Source organism: Magnolia sinica, chromosome 13 (genome assembly GCF_029962835.1).
Source record: "Magnolia sinica isolate HGM2019 chromosome 13, MsV1, whole genome shotgun sequence".
NCBI lineage: Eukaryota > Viridiplantae > Streptophyta > Magnoliopsida > Magnoliales > Magnoliaceae > Magnolia > Magnolia sinica.
In genome coordinates this window covers 46,281,232-46,300,021 of record NC_080585.1, presented here as the reverse complement: position 1 = coordinate 46,300,021, position 18,790 = coordinate 46,281,232, and the positions used below count along the sequence as shown (strand labels likewise).

At 40.8% G+C, this 18,790-nt stretch overlaps 1 pseudogene; it reads right to left on the bottom strand.

Moving 5' to 3' along the window:
- The window catches only part of LOC131223714 (leucine-rich repeat receptor protein kinase HPCA1-like), a 54,769-nt pseudogene extending 37,522 nt beyond the window's left edge, over nucleotides 1-17,247 (bottom strand).
- Nucleotides 17,248-18,790: the final 1,543 nt, after the last annotated feature.

The window sequence follows — 18,790 nt, the reverse complement described above, 5'->3', positions numbered from 1 at the left end:
TCCGATTTTATATGACGATGCCTTGTTTCCTCCTCTATTATGAGTTATGTTTACTTACAATAGTTGTGTAAATTTTGAGGATGAAATTTTTATTTAGAGGAGAGAGTTGTAAGACCCATATCCTAGTCCGTACCATTCCATGGGCTTCCGCGGTCCTTCCGGTCGAATTCCGACAATCCTCGACTCGTATCCAATGTTTGCACGCGATCCTAAACTGGGTCCCACATACCAACATTGGCTCGATTCGAAACTTGTACCTTGGTGACTGCACTGTCACCGCGGTTCTAATGCCGCGACTCGCGCACTGATCCGATACCCAGGTCAGAAGATGTGGGCCCGCGTTCAATTCGAAGAAAATGCCACGCGTTACGAATTTTGAGAGAATCTCTACAACATGTCCCATCAATCAATCAATCACTCATGTCAAGTACAAGTCAAGTACAAGCCATACCCAAGTACAAGCAACCCATCTCTCCCATTCCCAAAGTCAACTCTCTCTCTCTCTCTCTCTCTCTCTCTCTCTCTCTCTCTCTCTCTCTCTCTCTCTCTCTCTCTCTCTCCACCCATTCCTTTCTTACAACATATCACTCCACCCATCCCTTTCTTATGACCCATCACTCAACACATCACCCATCCTTATTATCCCATCACTTCTCTCTCTCCCTCATTTCTCAAAAAAATCTCCCAAGCAACATCCCACGTCCAAGCTCCCTCTCTCCCAAACAACAAGTGTGGCCCACCCTCTCATCTCTCATCCCCACCATCAAAACCCCATCAACCACCATCAAAAAGTGTATGCAAGGAGCTAAAGAGGCTAAGGGACCAAGGAGAAGGCCTAGAGGTAGGTGATCGACCGTTAGATTTCATTTTATTTAGAGACCACTTGTTGTGGGACCCACAATGATGTATGTAATGTAGTGAGGGGCCCATAGTGGCGGGGTCCCTCTATCTCACCGGTCTTCTCTTTCTCTCTCTCTCCCTCTCTCTTTCTCTTTCTTTGGTGTGATGTCTTGTGGCCACCATGTGCAAGACGATCTTGGCCGTCTTATCGTGAGGCCCACCTTGTAGCGGGTCTATTTGACGGTCAAGATGAGGGAAAAACACAAGTATCAGATTGGTTTAAATTAGGTGGGCCATGTTCATGTGGAACCCACCTTAATGACCACGTCCATGTGGGACCCACCACAATGTTGTGTATCCATGACGTCCAGCGTCCTGGACGCTAGACGGGGCGTAGTGGCTAACATGGGGTGCGTGTACTGACATGGGTATGTACTAACGAGCTATATAAAAAAAAATTTATATTTGTTTGGGGTGGGCCACCCATGTAGGCCCCACCTTGATGTATGGGGCTGATCCATGCTGTTCATTCCATTCCCCAGCTTATTCTAGGCGTTGACCTGAAAAATGAAGTGAATCCAATTTTCTGGCGGGACATACTATAGAAAACAATATTTTCTACCGTTGAAATCCGCCCTGATGTTTCTATACACCAAAATACCCTAAATATTGGGCTCGTTCGGACTGTCTTGAGCCATGGAATTCAATGGCTGGAGTGGATTCAACTGATGCGGGCCCCACGCATGAAAAACCCCAAGAATACATGATTTTTAAAATAAATAAATAAATAACAATAGCAGCGTCTGCTGCTGCTGCTGACAGAGGATGCCAGCGGCGTCCTACGCTAGTTAGCATAGGTGGTCAGGGGACCGTAGGTCCCAGTTGTGGGCCCCACCATGATGTGTGTAGAACATCTACACCGTGCATTTGGGTGGTCCCCCTCAGGGCAACGAGACGCCCCAAAAATCAGCCGTATACGTGGCTCAGGTGGCCCACATCATAGGAAACAGTGTGGGATTGAACGACTATCATTGAAACTTCTTTTTGGGTATCAGAAGTTTTAGATCGTTATAAAATTTATTTTTCCTCTTCATCTGGTCCACGTGACCTTATCAACGGTTTGGATGGAAAATAGACATCTTGGTGGGCCCCACGTGGCTGTATGACCTTACCAGCAGGTTGGGTGGAAATAAACATTACAGTGGACCCCAGGTCCACGTGACCTTATCAACAGGTTAGATGGAAAACAAAGATTATGGTGGGCCCCAGGTCCACATGACCTTATCAACAGGTTAGATGGAAAACAAATATTATGGTGGGCCCCAGGTCCACGTGACCTTATCAACAGGTTGAGTGGAAAACAAACATTATGGTAGGCCCAAGTCTGTGTGACCTTTTCCGCAGGTTGGGCGAAAAATAAACATTGTGGTGGGTCCCATGTGATATATGTATTGTACCCACACCTCTCATCAATGGGGACCTCCACCATGAGGTATGTGATTTATTTATGCCGCCCATCCCTATGGGACACACCATAATGCATGGGTTGCATCCAAGCCAACCAACCATTTTTAATAGATCATTTTAAGGCTTGAGACTAAAAATTAGGCAGATCTAGGATCAGGTGGACCACATTATAGAAAATAATGCGTTTGAACGTCCACCATTAAAACCTTAGAAATTTTAATGGTGAAAATCCTTATCACCACTTATATTTGGGTGTGGCCCATTTGATATACGCGTGACCCATTGTTGAGGCCCACCTTGATTTGTATAAGGCCCATGTTATGAGGCCCATTGTAATGTATACAAGGCCCATGGGTTATGGCCCATTGCAATGTACATAAGGCCCATTGGTGCGGCCCATTGATACGGCCCACTTGACAAATATAAGGCCCATGTGATTAGACCCATATTGATGTAGTTAGGGCCCATCCGTTGGAGCCCATCTTGATATCTACAAGACCCATGTACATGAGGCCCATTTGATGTATTGGAGGCCCATGGGTCGAGGCCCAGTGGGATGTACATGAGGCCCATTATAACGTGATTCTACCATGGTTTATGTGTTGACCTTTATAGCGGGCTATGCCTTAGGAGCAATGATGGTTTGACGTCCACATTGTAAGGATAATGCTAGTTAAATGTCTGCATTGTCACTCTCCCTAAGGCCCATGGATAGGCCCAAACTTGTAGTGTTTAGGCCGTTTAGGCCCACCTTCGCTATGCACAGAGCCCATCACTATATAACATGCTTAGTATAGATCCATGATTCATGATCATATGCATCATATGTATGCTTGATGTGAGGAGTGACAGATCATAGCATATGCCCTCGGACAGATTATTTATGGGCTTCCTGATATGCGGAGTTGCCCTTCATGAGCGCGCGATATGCGCAGGATTTGTTGCATGTCTGGTAGAGTGATTCATGTACTTGCATTTGTGTGATTATGATTATTGTATGCCCTAGTGACATCTGGGCCATAGCCTCCACAGACAAATCGTGGATGGCTGGATTGGATACCGAAAATATTGTTTCTAGCATCGGAGCACCATTGATGTCCCTAGGTGAAAATTCCTAAACCCAATGGTACTAGAGGATGACTTCATCGTTGAGACTGAGTGGATACATGAGCATGCGAGCCCCGTATTCCAATAGGCCGCATCTCCCACTGTGTCGTGGTCAATTGGAAAGGGTTTTGACCTTACCCGCGTGAGTGAGGAGGCAATTTCTAGGTTGAGTTTGACCAGCTTGAGGAATCGGTCCACTATTGACGAGCCGGGCCCGATATTGGCAGGCGGATAGTGAGGTCTCTTCCACTCTCCCAGTTGTGCGTCCGGATAGGGGCGGCAAGCTGGCGTAGAGTGTACTAGACCCCGGTGATTATCCAGAATGAGAACTGTACTGATATTTGATGAGTTGTATAAGGATGTAGATGAGAATTGGCATGCTTGAGTTGCATCTCGCATCGCATGGTCTTAATATGGCCGATAGCATTCATATCTTGCACCACATAGCCTTGGTACGACTGTTTGCATTCATGTACTTATCAGCATGATTTCACATTACTCCGACCTTGCATTCTGAGTACGCTCATATTGCGCACACACTTACACCACCCTCTAACCTTTCTATAAGCTTATGCACGATTGATGTGTGTAGGTGACGCCAGGACGCAGCCATAGTCTCGCCGTGGTTGGAGCGTGCAGCCAAGTTTCTAGAGTTTTTGTTACTTTCATTATATTGTATTTTCCCTTTCATATGCCTTGTACTTAAAGTTTTTGATCATAGTGGATTTTGTGATAGTGTTCTTATGGTTATTGTTCACGAGTTATGCTTATGGTTATGCTTATACTGAATCAAAATCATAATTGAAACCCTCCTTGTAGGATCTCCAAGATCGGAACCTGGTGTATAGATGCCGGGAGCCCAGAATGGGGTATTACGGAGGCTGTCGACACCGGATTCGGCGATCGAAAATTTTGTGAGCCCGGTTTCCGAGTTCGGGGTGTGACAGTTACGTAGTTCTGGATGTGTGGATCCTACCAAGGCCTACCTTATATTCATATCGGGCCCTCATAGGAAAGCCCAGTTGTTCATGATAAAGCCCACTTGTTGTATACCCGCTTGACTCACCCCGTGAGATGTATCCTACCTTATAATCGTTTGTTAGGACCTCGTGTTTTGTACGTATCATCCATACTGTTCTTTTACCTTCTTAAGACGAGTGTGAGACCTATCTTTGACATTAGTACATCATCATCACCTCCCTTGCTATAGATGGAAGAATACGTAGTATCAAGTTTGGTATATCCACTATATAGAACCTATCTCGACGTATGGACTAGACCCGATGTCCCCATCTTGGATCATACAGAGCCTTAGAAAGCTAATATAAGACATACCGCATGGGCTCCTATAGTTGTAAAAGGAGCACGTCGTTCAGTTTACACTCTTAATATGTGACATGCCGGTGATGGTCGATTGTGGATTATTTTTATCTGCCTTATCAGATAATCATGCCTATGTACTTTTTTACTTTACGATACACGCCCATACTCATCATCTGCATGCTTGTTAAGAAGAGTGATTGAACATAGTATATGCCATTGGGCTGATTGTTTGTGAGGTGTGACACCCTGAGAGGCGGAGTTACCCCACATGAGCGCGTGGTACGTGCAGGTTTGATGCATGACTGGATGGTATGACTCATGCATCTCGCATTTTGTGATATGACCACCGTACGCCCTAGCGACATCAGAGCCGTGACCTCCACAGACATATCGTGGATGGCCAAATGGGACACCGAAAATCCTTTTTTTTACATAGGGCATGATAGATGTCCCTGGGTGAAATTTTCTAATCTCTCATGGTACCTGAGGACGCTCTAATGTCTAAACCGAGCGGATATACATGAGTGCATGAGAGCCGTATACCATTAGGTCATGTCTCCCACTGTGTCATGGTCAGTTGGAAGGGGGTGTGGCCTTATCCACCCGAGTGAGAGGGCTGTAAGCTAGGCTGAGTTTAACCAGCTCATGAGTGGGTCTACTACCAACGAGCTAGACCGATATTGGTAGGTGGGTAGTGAGGTTTCTTTCACTCACTTGGTTGTGCGGCTAGGGAGGCGGCGACCAGTGTGGAGTGTACTAGACCTCGGTGATGATCCCAGAGATGTACGGTACTAATATGTGGACCTACTGAGCAGGAGTTGTGTACTCAGCATTTGATTCATTTATTCATTCACTATCCACTTGGGCTGATGGTGCGCAATCAAATTATTGTGTGTACCTTCGCAGTGGTCATGATTTCAGTTGGGGCGCATGACCAACCTGAGATCAGAAGTTTACCACATTGAGTCTGGCTATCCAAATTTGGGTATGGGACTGGTTTGGATAGAAGTCCCTTGTAATGGACCCTACAACCTAAGATACTACGTACTATCATCCCGACTTCACGCCCTAGCTTGGTCATTTCTTTCACACCGCATATTACATTGCATCCCCAACACATGGCATTTGGTTTACCACGACCCCACATTGCATAGCTGACCTGCATTGCATGCTCTGATATTGTATGACTCATAAACTTGTCAGTATTTCTGCTAACTATGATATCGTATGACTCATGAACTTACCAGTATTTCCAATGTTGTATGAATTGTGGACTTGTATTGTATACTTGGCACCTGCATTACGCACACACGTACACCACCCTCTAAGCTTTCTATAAGTTTATGCACGATAGATGCGTGTAAGTGACGCCAGGACGCAGTAGCGCTGAGGCAGGAGCGCGTGGCCAAGCTTTGTGGAGATTTTATTATATACATGTATTTCCTTTCAGCATTATAATCAGCGATTTATATTAGTGGATATGTGATGATGATGTTACTCTTGTGATTTGGGTATACTTGTGGTTATGCTCCTTTACAAAAAATTTATACTGAAAATCATCCTTGTAGGATCCTAGGATCGAAAATCTGGCGTATAGGTGCTGGGAGCCAAGAATGGGATACTACGAAGGCTGTTGGCACCGGATTCGGCGATCGAGAATTTTGTAAGCCCGATTTCCGAGTTTGGGGCGTGACATGTAAAATTAGCTATCAAGAAAGTTCCCTCTAGTTTCTTATAATTTTTACATTTTTTTTTAATTCATTGAAAAAAATATACGGTTGCATATGCTATTGAGCGATCGCATATGCGCACATGCATATGTGATCGCAAATGATCGCATATGCAATTTAACAACATTGATTGGATTGTAAAGAACATTAGTTAATGTAATAGCCTTCCTCGATGTGAACATTAGTTCCACATATGCATGTCCAACCACATTTACAGTGGCAATGTTACCCATCTGAACCTCTTTACTTGCTGTAACATCTTCATAGATCTTGAACTAATGACTATCATAACAAATGTGCCTATTGGCACCTGTGTCTGTGCACCACCCATTACATGGTTCTAAATGGTCATGTTAGTTTTCCCGACCATAACCATAATTTGAGGTTCTTCGGTCAGATTTACTTGAGGCGCTAGTGTTGGTTATATCTTTTTATGATTGTAACATTCTCTTCTAAAATAATCGGGTTTGCCACATAACACCTAGTAGATTTGTCTTGACAATAGGATTTCTTGTTCTTATTTTTGGGCTTGGACTTGGGCTTGAATTTCTTTTTGAATTAATTGTTCTAGTTTGGTTTCAAGTTATTGGGTTTTCCTTGAACTTTTTCATTCAAGAGGTTGATTTTAGAAACTTCCTCCCTCGATTCCTTATTTTTATTCGACTCATTGCCTCTTCTTCCATACGAAGAAGTATTATGAGGTTTTCCATGGATATTTATTTGGTTTTGGGAGTAAAATCTTTCTATGATGAAAGAAATTTTTCAATAACTTCTGCCACTTGAAAGAGTTCATCCAATTTAATTTCTTCATATATAATCTTATGGGTTATCAAATTGAACCAATTTGTTTGCTGAACCATTGATTTGTCATCCACCATTTGGTATTTAAATTACCTACTAACAAAGAATATTTTCACGCCTGCTGCTTTTATTTTACATTTCCTTTCCAAGATAGATCAATTTCAGCAAATGTTACATAATCATAGAATACATCATATAGCCCGGTTTGATAGCGCACTGAGTAATTTTTGCTAAGGCAATCATCTTCGTCTTCGAACAGCGAATAATTCTGATTCATGAAGATCATATGGCCTTTTCTGAAATGTGGTGAGGTGGAAGAATATCTTCTACCTCCACCTTTTATTGTGTGGTCTATTGAAGGTTTATGGACGAACTAACTTGGTATCGTTCGAGAGATTTTTTGAGGTGACAGGGGTCATCTATCTTAAAATTGTTGTTGAAACAGCTATGGGAAATAAGCTCGAATAGAATAAAATAAAGAATATTTGGAACCTCACACTTATTTAAGATGACTGCACGAGGAAGTGGTATCCAAGTTTTTTAATCGAGGCCAGGTGTGGAACAGTCATGGTCTTTGACATAGTTCGCACCCCTCAGTTTGCTCGACCGGTGCAATAGGCTCCCGATGCACCACCTCTAGGGTACAACGCCCAATGTGATTATGTCCAGCATGCATAGACTGTGGATGAACCCAATACCCAACACCAAAGAGAGTATTTCTGTATGCCCAGGACAAGAGAAAAGGAAAAACACTTCTTTTTTTTCTTTTTTTCCTGAGCAACTGCTGTGTGTTAAAAGACCCTGGCCACGACCTCTTTATATAGACCCAGGGAATGGGCTGTTTCACAAGGTCTCATTCACAAATGGTCAAATGTTTCTGACCATTTCTCAGGCCATAATGAGACACGTTTCTCGAAATGGAAATGGTCTGGTCTTAGTGGGCGTCATCAGAAGAATATAAGAAAACAGTGAGATATATTTAAGCCCATTGAAGACATTTTTAAAAAACGAAAGCCATCCAAGGGACAGATGAGACCATTTAGTGAATTCCTATCAATTTAACTGTTTCAAAAGCAGCAATTACCTATATATATATATATATATATATATAGTGAGTAGAAGTAGAAACAAAAATCTTGCAAGAGAAGGGGACAGATGAGTATATGGTTAGAAGACCACTCACAGAACCTCAAGGGTTTGCACAAGCCCAAGTGTGGATGGGATCTCCCCAATTAGTTGATTTCCATCAAATAGTCTGTTAGCAGAAAAGCACAAGCAATTGGTAGAAGCGGAGAATTGAGAATGGAACATTACTTCAGAAGGTAGGTATTTCCTTACATGTGTATCAGCTTCATTTCAGAGCTGAAAAGCTTGGCTGGAATTTTACCTGATAGCCTGTTCTTATTGAAATGGCTGCCAAGTGCATAAATTGGGCAAACCGTTCAGTCAATCGTGAGTATATCATTGCCTTGCTTCCAAATGCTAATAAATTGACATGTTAAATAAGACCAAGATGGCAATTTTTTTCCCCTTTTTGAGATTGAAGCATGGGACTTGAACCACTCACAAGTGCCTTGCTTGTAGAAGCTGGTCCAAGCCAGGGGTGGTTAACGTTGAGACAGGGAGAGTTCCAATCAGCTGATTGTCTGCCAGGTCCAGTCAGCCAACATTTGAGAGCCTACCCAAAGAAGGAGGTATTTCACCATTGAATTTGTTTGAGTTCAGAGCCCTGACGAGGAGAGTCGACGTAGAATATCAGATATGTTGGAAACTGTTAATGATATGAAGGTAGAAAAGCTTCGCGTGGAACTTACAAGAACGAGAGTTCTGTTAAGTTTCCCAATGCCTCTGGGATGTTGCCAGTGAAGTTACAGCCAGCCAGGATCCTGACAGATAGAAAGAAATGGCATTGAAATTGAATTCATCTCTAAAGCAATATGCATAGATGTGCAGATACTATTCACATGCTTTCTTTGAATCTTACAGGGTGGTTAATTTCTTCAACTCGCCTATTAATGGAGATATGGGTCCAGATAGGCCTGGGTTGGAAGAAAGGTCCCTGCGTTGGAAAATGATATGTTAACAGAAAGCAATGATCATATGAGTCTGTACTAGTTAAAATGAGCAGTGGCCCACACAAGGACTGAAATTATAGAAAACAAACTACTTAGATCACTTCTGCCTCTATTATTTGGAGGTGCATGTTACAATTCAAATGTCATTGAAAATGAGTCACCACTCATTTTGAATCATATCTGATAAAATGGCATTCATGGATCAGAAAATCAGTTGAAACAAAGAAATGGTGTAGGAGGATTTCATGATTGTCAATGGTACCAAATTATACCCACTCCTGAGATTATTTTTCTTTCTATTATTTCGAATTGCATGAAGTGTTGCTCAAATCTTATGATAATTGCATCAAATTAAAGAAAACAAACTACTTAGATTATCCATTTGGAATTGTCTGAAGTATTGCGCAGATCTTACAATTTGCAATTCAAATGCCATGGAAAATGATCCACTACTCTGAATCATGTCTGATAAATGGACATGCATGGATTGAAAAATATCTTGGAGAAAAAGAAAATAAATTGAAATGTAGTTATCATAGATTGGAATAATGTGAAATCGAATTTCAAACAGATATAATATTTGTAATGTGAATCCATTTTCAAAACATTGAGCTCCCATGTCTGCTTTTGTGCCTCTTACTGGAGATATCTTGTGGTTTTAGACAATTTGGATCTTGAATTTTCTTTTCCTGTTTTTTGTTATCAGTCGTGTTTTCATTTCTTTGTTGCTCTAGGTAATCAAGCAATTACCTCTGGTATTATTAGTAATAATGGTAGTAACAGTAGCACACTCATCAAAATATGTAGAATAGAGAAAACCCAACTCACAAGGATTTCAACTCAGTGAGTTCTCCAATGTCGCCACTGAGACCACCTACAAGGCCCATGGTTGATAATCTCCTGAAAGCATTGAAAGGATAATCTTTACTTAATAAGGGGAAGAAGAGAAGTTACGGCAAATAGAAAAAGCATCAATGACTGATGGCAGATTAATAGTACAAAGCTTACAAATCAGTAACTCTGTCATTGGTGCAATTGACTCCTTCCCACTTCGAACCACAAGGATCATTTGATTTATACCAACTTGGTGGCGTGTTCTGCCACACATCCCTGAGAGCACATAATGCGGCCACTGCATAATTTATCCATTTATTAGCCATTATCACTTTTATCATAAAACACCAGTATTTACAATCCACCCATTCGATTTTCTTAAGCCATTTGGGTCCCAAAATGGCAAATAAGAAGATTGGACCCCACAATCTGTTGGATCATTTGACCATCCAATCGTATGAACCAACAAACCAAACTGCATAGCTCTGTGGATTAGATGTTACATACTGCTAAAGCTAACCATATGTTCCAGATTCAAAAGGCATACAATCAGGCCCACTCGGCCCTACCACAAATAGAATGCTCCTTTACGGGTAACAAATGGCCTGCTCCGCCATACATGTATGACTTCTTTCTTTGGTTTTTTATTCTTTATTTCTGGAATTTTCTTCTGTTACTTGTTAATACCTCAGGCATTTAAGTTTCAAAACTATGTGAAACATTCCACATACTAGTTCTGTAGAGAGTTTTTATGATGTAATCGAATATATATTAAAACAGAACTTTGTGAAAATATCTCTCTAAAATGGAGAGATTATCCACCGCATCTCTCATGAATGCTATGTGTGGATATTGGTGTTTCTCACCCTTCTGCAACAGCTTCGAAGAGGGCATATTGTGCAATTTCCTGGATTGACTGGTAGATGTCAATTATATTAAGATGGAGGACATATCACCTACAGACAGTGGCCCACCTAATGAATGGATTAGGCTGATTTTCATTGTCGGTGATCTTCTTGATGGGACCTACCATTCGCATGGTATGGATGTCCTAATTGTTGGTTGGAAAGATGGGGCTGGATGACAGGTTACTATACATTCAGCTGTTTGGATATGTGAAATGCTGATGTTGATGGAAGAAAAAAAGTTCTGGTTGGAAAATGTAGTTGGATTTACATTATTAAGAAGGTGAGCAAGAATTTATTATCAATGGGGAGGGGAAAGGGCCAATTACAACAGAAACAACAAAGGGGAAAAGACCAAATGGCAGGTGAAAAACAAAGAACCCAAAACTACCAGCATATCATAATGTAGTCAGGTCACGACCTGAAAATACAAGCATACCGAAGTTCTCATTTAGGACAATTCAGTTTGTACAAGTGGGCGAAAGAATCATTGATCTAGGTTATTGATTCAATGGGACCTGTTTTGGGCGGATCCCAAAAATCTCCCAAATTGGAATGGCCTGGCAATTTGATCTTTGGTCTGTTTCCAGTTGGATGTGGGCCAGGTTGTATTGGTTTCTCTCACCCATCTATTTGCAGGACACCAATGGAAGTATGAGTGTTGCCCAAACAAAACATTTGTGCTGTGGTCCATCCCCCAATGGGGCCCACAAGGTCAACCCATTGGATCATCAAGCAGATGTCAATGGAATCTCTTGTTTGGATTGTAAGTTACTTTACATAAGCTACTTGTACCTCAAGTAGCTTATCTTTGTTACTTACTCAGCGAGTATGTTTGGTTTCCAACATCACATACGTACTCATTCCTCAAAATTGTTTGGTCCACCCTTAATATCCATCGTCCATCATCTAGGGCCAACCTTTGATGTGGACTGTTCATTTCATTGGGCCCACTTTGGCCTGGTCTTCAATATGAACTATCCATCATGTGGGGCCTACCTTCAATGGAGACCATCCACCTTGCGAGACCCACCTTCAAATGTGTTCTATCCATAATGTGGGGCCCGCTTGGATGTGGGTCATCCATTATCCAGGGCTTACCTTTAATGTGAACCATCCAATCATGTGGGGCCTAACTTCCAAGTGGGCCATCCATTATGTAGGGCCCCCCTTGCATGTAATCATTAGGGACCTTCGATGTGAACTGTCATCATGTTGGGCCACCTTTATATGGGTCATTCCTGATGTGGGGCCCACCATCAATTTTATTATCCATCATGTGGGGCACACCTTCAATATCCACCACCCATCATGTGGAACCCACTTTTGATGTGGACGGTCTATCGTGTGGGTCCCACCATCAATTTGGGTTGTCCATCATGCAAGGCCCACCTTGGATGTGGACCATTCATCATTGGGAGTCAACCTTTGATGTGGGCATCCATCATGTGGGGTGCACCTTTAATATTTATCATCCATCATGTGGAGCTCACATTTGACATGGACTGTCCATCATGTGGGCCCTACCTTTGAGAGAGTAGAAAAGTAAAAAGTTGGAGAAAAAAAAATAAAATAAAAGCCTATGGCTATAAGTAACCTTAATAACCTTAATGTGTTAAGTTACTTTTGAAAATGTACTTATCAATTTAGCTTTAAAAAGTACCTTTTTTACTATCATAATTTTAAAAAAAAATAAATAATAAAAAAATGGCATGGTATCCAAACAAGCCCTAACTAGTTATATTGTTAGGAAATTTAACATTATTTTGACGAGGAAAAAAAATCAATCCACTCAAGGCAACAACAAAAGAAGGAAAGAAATCACGTGAGAAATCTTAGATGCGAATCTAAATGAACTTTTCTAGCAAAAGGAATTCTAGAAGTTGGAAAATCAGCCAGAAGAGTCACACTTGGAAATTGCTATTTTATATAAAATAATAATAATAATAATAATAATAGGGTATGATCCAAAAAAATAGGTAGATCTAAAGCTTAAGTGGACCACCCCATAGAAAACAATTGATATTGAATGCCTACTATTGAAAATATTGTGGGCCACAAAAATTTGGATTAAGTTGATATTTGTGCTTTCCCTTGATTTAGGTCTGTGTGACCTTATGAGCAGGTTGGATGGAAGAAAAAAGATCGTGATGGGCCTTAGGATGGTTTCAACAGTTGGCATCATTATCACCACTGCTTTCAGTGGTGTGGTCCACTTGAGCTTTGGATCTTACTCATTTTTTGGGCCCGTGCCATAAAATGACCTGAAAAAAATGATTGGATGGTGTGGATATACCACATATATCATGATAAGGCTCACAGAAATTTGCCACGTCAACGCTGGGTGTTGTGTTGTGCACCCTGCAATCGGAGTCTGTCTTAATGGAGAGTGGATCAGGTGCGGCCCTTATTGTGTGGCCCATCATGATGTATGTATTCTACATCCATGCTGTCCATCCATTTTACCTCGTCATTATAGGCCATGAGGCAAACAATGAAGTAGATCTAAATCTCAGGTAGACCCTACTATAAGGAAACAATGGGGATTGAATGCCTCACCGCTAAAAACTTCCAAAGGGCTAAGATCATGTTTCCACAATGATTATTTTTCATCCAACCTGTTGACAAGGTCACAAAAACCTAGATGAAAGGAAAAACAAATATCAACTTGATCCAAAACTTTTGTGGCTCACGATAAAATTTTAATGGTCAATTACCACTTTTTAATATGATATGGCGTGCTTGAAATTTGGATCTACTTTATTTTTGGGTTCAGAGGCTAAAATAATCTATCAGATTACATACATCAATTTGTGCCCCATGACAAGGCCCGCACCATCTTGGGTGAGTTCGGCTAATCTGTCCTGGTCTCACCCAAGACAGCGCATTCCCTTACCTAGAGACCCACTTTGATACAATGTATTCTATATCCATGTCATCCATCGGCTTTACCATACTTTGATACATGTATTCTATATCCATGTCATCCATCGGCTTTACCATACTTTGATACATGTATTCTATATCCATGCCATCCATTCGCTTTGCCACATCATTAAGGTCATCAGCCCAAAAATGAAGCAAATGTAAATCTTGAGTAGACAATACCATAGTAAGTAGTGGTGATTAATCATAAATGAGTCACATGAGGTTTAGATCAAGCTGATATTTGTTATTTTCCCCTCCATGCATGTTTAGGTTTACGTGAACTCATCAATAGATTAGATGACAATAATTTTACAGAAAGATTACGGTGAGCCTTAGGATGTTTTTAATGGTAGGGCATTCAATCACCACTGTTTCCTATTGCATGGTACAACTCAGATTTAGATTTTCTTTATTTTTGGGCTCATGCCCTAAAATGATATATCATCCGGATGAACTTAATGGATATAAAATAAATCGTGAGGGGCGCACGGAACTTTGATATTCTTTCCATTGTTCCTGCACTGTCCAGGGGGTTGGTGCCTTGGAGGACTGACGGGGAAACGGATTGGCTACTCCCCCTGACACCATCCCTGTGGCTGATGTTCGGTGCTCTGTGGGCCCTATCATGATGTATGTGTTTCATCGTTTCCGTTCATCCATTTTTTAAGATCATTTTAATTCTTTATCCCAAAAATTAGAGGTATATAAATCTCAGGTAGTCCACACCACACGAAAACAATAGTGATTGGATATCCACCATTAAAATCCCCCTAAGGCCCACTGTACTTTTTATTTGATATCTAATCTGTTGATTAGATCATACAGGCCCAGATGAAGGGAAAAAACAAAAATAAGCTTGATCCAAAACTTTTATGGCTTCCAAAATATTTTTAATGGTCAACACTTATTCAACACTGTTTCTTGTAATGTGGTCCACTTGAGATTGGGATATACCTCATTTTCGGTCTCATATTGTAAAATGATCGATAAACACAATTGGACAGCATGGATCAAATATATACATCATGGTGGCGCCACAAAACACAGACCACCAGCCGTTGGCTGGTGTCAGGGGGAGTACCAATCCGTTCCCGACTGACGGTATCTTCCTCGCAAACAAATACCCCGTCAACGTCAACATCAACATCGGGACGGGTGCTGTAATTACACCTTTAAATAATCATGACTTATTTAAATTGAATTATAATTGTCAATAGAAAATCCAACACTCGAGCACTATTTGATTTTCAAATAAATGGGTAATAATCCTCTATATTTCCGTTGGATTTCCAAGGTCGTATTGAAAGCTACCTTTCATTTACAGCGCTCCACACTGGAGGAGAAAATTGTTAAATTACGAGGCCCACCGAGGTGTCAGTGTCTTATCCACACCGTCCATACTTTTAGTCAGCTCATTTCGGATCCAAAGTTCAAGTGGACTACGTTACCGGAAACAATGGGAATTAAACTCCTAACATGGAAAGCTTCTCTAGGACTCAGAAATTTTGGATCAAGCTGATATTTTTGTTTCCCCCGTAGGCCCTAGGGAGAAAACAACTTTCAACCATTGAAATCTTTATGATCATTATTTCCTAAGGTGTGGTCCACTTGAGATTTTTATTTTCCTCATTTTTTAGCCCATGAATTAAAATGTTCTACTAAAAAGGATGGATGGTATGGATAACTCACATATATCATGATGAGCCCACATATTTGAATCAGTAATAAATGGGTTTTTATGGACCGATTTTCATAACGTAATTCCTGGCGAATTTCAAACAAACCCACTGTAAGTGGCTGTAAGATGTACGTGAATAAGAAAATGGACAGCGGAAAGTGGTTTAAAAGTGAGAGTTAAAATAAAAGAATCGTCAGGGTTATGGTGCACATTGGGACTAGCGATCCCGTGCCCATTAGTGTAAATGGGTGTGTGAGTGTTGGGGTGTGGTTGTGTAGGTTTAAAAATAATAATAATAATAATAATTTAAAGCATTATAATATAATTTTATATTAGAAAGATAACCGGGCACTTGCATCGATCTTGAACACAAAATAGATTGCCGTAGGAATCGGAGGGCCTACATGATCCAACAGTCTATATGATCTTAGAACCTTTACAAAAGTCAAAGATAAACGGAACACATATAGTGATTCACCTAATCACCGTGGGAGCAAAGAGAGTCTAATTACTTCCATGATTCTATGGTTAAGATGGTCTCAAATTACAATGAATACATTGCCAATAAAGTGGGCCAAATGGACAACTGGTATTGAACTCTCCTTTCCTATTTCCTATGTTGCTTTGTTCTATGTATGATACTATGAAGAATTGAATAGTCTGTATGAGAGAGGGATTCATTTCATCAGATATCACTTCCTCATCTGGTTAAAATTAAATTTAAAATTCATATTTAAATTCAACTTTTAATTAATTTAATCCTGCAATTTTAATGTAGAAAAAGAATTTGAAGAAGCTTGTGTGAGACCCACTTATAGTAGTAAGCCCTACCGCAGGGTCATACCCAAAATTAGAAGGGCCGCGTGAAAATCAATCATTGAGTCTTGTAGTTCATGCTCTTAGTAGAATTTACGAAAAACATGAAACCATGCGTGAGTATGGATAGAAAGAAGAGCTCCCTCTTCTTTCAAATGAAACACGAGGAAACTGAGTTTCCAATTCTTGGAAATTCTAGTAAGAGTATAAATCCAGATTCACAAATTATTTTTTCTCGACGCCTGAAATGGCCATGAGCCAAGCACAGATGTAGTTGCTGAAATGGCTTTACGATCGACATTAAGTAATGGCGAGTTTTTGCAGAGATTACGAGAACAAAACTCTCTCTAAAACCCAAACAAGTGACGTGGGTGGATTGATGTAAGATGAAAACCCTCACTTTCAAACCCAAGGAGAAAGAAAAGAGATGAGAAGAAGGGTGGAATAAAGGAGAAGCATCTCTACGTTACCATCTTGGCCGTTCGTATAGCTTGAGACCCTGTAAAGGGGCACTGCAGCAGCAAGCAACAACCACAGCCATGTACATGGCATCATCGCCATGGCTGGAAGGAGAGATAACAGGGACCAGTAGAAGAAAAGGTGGCGAACCGAGTATGGAAGTTGGAGGAGAAGCTCACGATGGTCAGATTAATCCCTTGAAAAGCGGTGGTTTGTTAGGAGCATAGAGAAGAGCAACCTCCATTCTCACATCCTAAAGATTGATGGATCCACCAACACCATGACTAGCATGTCGCATTATGGGATGTATGATGTGTTGAAAAGTCTTCAAAAGTATCCTCCTCGTCTGTACCTTTCATGTGCCCACTTCTCGTCTTTATTATGTGAATGAGAAAGCAGTTAATTTGATTGGACTGGATTTTTGTTTATTTGGCCATTACTCGGTTCATAGGATTGAGCAAGAAGGCATGGGTTTGAATTCTATTTCTGCCGGATTTGAATCTGTAAATTGCTATTACAACATGACTTAGGGATGGGCTGAGGTCGATCATCACCTTCCTCAAGTGGATAACTACTTTAATAGCAAACTTACTAATTATAGACGGTCATGATCGATTCCTACTAGATGTCATGGTTTTCAGCCAGAAATAGTGCCCTATTTGGCTTAACCATGTTATTCTCCTAATTTTTCTAAGCAGTAAATGTTATATTTGGCTTAACCATGTCTTTATCTTTATTTTTCTAAGCACTTTTCATGTTGTGTATTTTTTTAAGCACATTTCATGTTGGACACAACTCTTAGAGCTCAAAGAATGTTCAAAGAATAAAGAGTTATGATCCAATCAAAACTTACTATAAAAAGTAAAAACAAAATTAAAAAGGATCTTTTACCGTTGATATGATGGAATCTTGTAAATTTGGCTGAACAACTTGGCATAATAGGGTTGGGTGACTAAAGTAGCTTCTCCTACCCCAAATTTATATCTGGTACGTCAAATAACTCATTCTGTTTACTAGATATGCCTATTTTAAGGTTCTGATGCTCCGAATCACTTCTGCCTCCAATTGGCCTTCTCGAGTCCATCTTGGATATAAAAGTGTCTGCGACCCGCTGTACATCAAAATGGTACAATTTTTAGTGTAAGAAAGACTAACACACTATGCTTGTTTTCACACCATCATGTCGCTTTTGCCGAACATCAGGTCCATGCAGAAGGTGGGCCTCACCATTAAGATGAAGTGGGGAGAAAAAAAGGTTAATTGGCTTATTGGGTGGTCCACATCAACACATTGAACCAGACTTAGATCATCAGTTGACCATTGTTCGGTATTGTAGCTCACCTGATAAGCGAGCAGTACTGGCTATTACTACAGCTGATCTTTATTGTGCGGTCCAAAGCTTGCATGATTTAGATGCTCCACCCTTTGTGGATGGAGCATGACCCACAAACTACACCGAGAAGTTAATATTATTTATTTGGTTGTTTTGGAATTTGGACCGTTCTTCTCTAACTTTTAATTAGGCATTTGATAGCCATCAATTGGATGGTTGGGATTTCTTGACTAGTGTGATTTCAGAGATATGGTACATTTACAATATGCCCACAATTTCGATGATACGGAGTAATTAAAGGATATGGTTGCCACATGGGAGGAGAATGAGTCACCGTCGTTTCCAAAACAGTGGTAAACTATTGAATGAGTCTCGCCTGTAGAAACACATACATCAAGGTGGGCCCCACGGTAAAGGAAAAACAAATATCAGCTTGATCTAAAACTTTCATGACCCGCAGTAAGTTTTCAATGATCATTAACCACGGTTTACTG